Below are 2,775 nucleotides of genomic sequence, written 5' to 3'. Positions count from 1 at the left end.
TAAGAAATTGTTGAGAGCAGGTTATTACTGGATGACCATGGAATCTGATTGTTTCAAATATGCTCGGAAGTGCCATAAATGCCAGATTTATGCTGATAAGGTGCATGTGCCGCCGAATCCTTTGAATGTGATGTCTTCGCCGTGGCCTTTCGCTATGTGGGGCATCGATATGATTGGAAAGATTGAGCTAACCACTTCCAATGGGCATCGCTTCATCCTTGTTGCCATCGACTATTTCACCAAGTGGGTCAAAGCAGCATCATTTGCGAAGGTCACCAGACATGTGGTTGCCCGATTCATCAAGAAAGAAATCATTTGTCGCTATGGGATTCCCGAAAAAATCATTACTGATAATGGTTCTAATCTCAACAAAAAAATAATGAAGGAATTGTGCCAGGACTTCAACATTCAGCATCACAATTCTTCCCCTTACCGCCCTAAGATGAACAGCGCTGTTGAAGCGGCAAATAAGAACATAAAGAAGATTGTGCAGAAGATGGTCGTTACGTACAGAGATTGGCATGAGATGCTACCATTCGCCTTGCATGGGTACCGTACTTCAGTACGTACATCGACCGGGGCAACCCCTTACTCCCTTGTGTATGGTATGGAAGCAGTCCTACCTATTGAAGTGGAGATTCCTTCTCTAAGAGTCCTGTTGGATGTCAAGTTAGACGAAGCTGAATGGATTCGGACAAGGTTCAATGAGTTGAGTCTTATCGAAGAGAAGCGAATGACAGCCATTTGTCATGGGCAGTTGTATCAAAGTCGGATAAAGAGATCCTTTGATCAGAAAGTGCATCCTCGATGCTTCCAGGTCGGAGATTTGGTGTTAAAAAGGATCCTTCCTCCTCAGACAGATCACAGGGGCAAGTGGACTCCTAACTATGATGGACCGTATATTGTCACCAAGGTTTTTGATGGTGGGGCCTTAATGCTTGCAACGATGGATGGTGAAAACTTCACTTCCCCGGTGAACTCAGACGCAGTTAAAAGATACTTCGCATGAAATAGACCCGCTGGACAATAAAAAGAGTAGTCCAGGCAAAAATGGGCATCCCGGTGAACCAAGAAAATGAAAAAGGTTCGGGCAAAAATTAGGGATTAAAAGTGAAAAGATTGTACACCCGGTAAGTTGAAAACCTGAAAAAGCAACTTAGGCAAAAATGGGTATCCCGGTGGATTGAAAATCCGAAAAGGGCGATCCAGGCAAAAGTTAGGGATTAAGCGAATGACTGCGTTCTGAGTAGTTCTGAATCTCATCTTGTGTCAATGACTAGAAACTTTTGAAGGATAGGAAACAGTCCAATCACTTTTTCAGAAAGCTGATCATCTGGAGGATCTTGAAGACAAGCAAGTCATAGCAGAATTGGAACCCAATAGAAATCCATTTCACATTGCCATTAGATTAATGTCTGTTTTTATCTGTTGTGCGATTACCTCTTTCCAGGGATTACTTCCTGATGTAAATGCCTATTCAGAGGCCGTTCAATCAATAAAATCATGTTATTCAGTATATCTCTGTTTTCATTTTTATTTTTCTGTTTTGTTTGCAAAAACGACGTCCGAATTTTTTGATAAACATTGCATCATGACACAAAAGAGCTTTACAGGTACATGCTTAATAAACATTTAAAATTGCTGTAAATTTTAAGTGCTTTGGATCGTCTATTCAGAACAGGTACCCTCAGGGCATTTCCTTAAAATCCCCTGCAGATGATCGTGAATGTTTTCCCCAGTGAAGTCGCCAACAGATGAATTCGGTATCTTATCCCTGCAGAGCTGATCAGAGCGTTGGATTCTTCAATCCCCAGCAGGTTCTCACTGTTGTGCTTCCCCAAGCGGTTGTTTCAGAATATACACTCCCCAGTAGAGTCGACAACGTCAGACTATATACCCCCAGCGGAGTTGACAGTGCCAGACTGTATCTTCCCAGCAGAAGCGGCTGCTCCTCAGAGTTCGAGGCCAGATCGATAATCCCAATGCCAGATCCATGGTTTCTTTCCTTGAAGCAGAACCTCGGTACCGTATCGGTGTTTGCTTCCCCCGCTGAGTCATCTCTCGCAGATCGTGGTTGCCAGAACCACTATCGCTTTCCCCAACAGCAGGTTTTCAGTACCGTTCTCTCCAGTCAGAATCTGGGTATTTCGTCATTGCTAGAACACCGTGTGGTGGGTCATTTCCCCACAGAATTCTTTGCGCTGTGCATCTCCAGCAGCCTTGCTAGGGTCCAGAAGATGGTGATCATTTCCCCAGCAGATCCCCTTGCCTCAGCTTGGCATTCTACCCAGCATTTCGCATCCCTGCATGTAGAATCATATTGCATTGCATCCTTCCAAATCGCGAAGCATTTCCATTTTCATGGAGCATTACGCCATTGAAAAATTCAAACATACGCATGTAAGCATAAAACATTCTCGGTATCCCAAGTGATAAGCCAGAAGTTGTTTCCAATACTCAGACTGAAGATTGCTCATGACTTACCTTTGTTATCCCCAGCAAGTGTCATTGGCCCATGCGCCGCCTCTATTATCGTTCTCTATTTCCATCGATGCTGACAGGCATGAAGTTTCCGGTATTCAGACCGAAGTGGCGTTCAGGCCAATTTTCCTGATGTTCAGATCGAAGAAGTTTCCGACGTTCAGGTCGATGCAACTTGTGGCGTTCAGGCCAGTTTTCCGATGTTCAGATCGAAGAAGTTTCCGACGTTCAGGTCGATGCAACTTGTGGTGTTCAGGCCAGTTTTCCGATGTTCAGATCGAAGAAGTTTCCGAC

The sequence above is a fragment of the Lathyrus oleraceus genome, chromosome 3 (assembly GCF_024323335.1).
Source record: "Lathyrus oleraceus cultivar Zhongwan6 chromosome 3, CAAS_Psat_ZW6_1.0, whole genome shotgun sequence".
Lineage (NCBI taxonomy): Eukaryota > Viridiplantae > Streptophyta > Magnoliopsida > Fabales > Fabaceae > Lathyrus > Lathyrus oleraceus.
The sequence above is the reverse complement of the archived record's forward strand: the minus strand, read 5'-3'. Positions refer to the sequence as shown.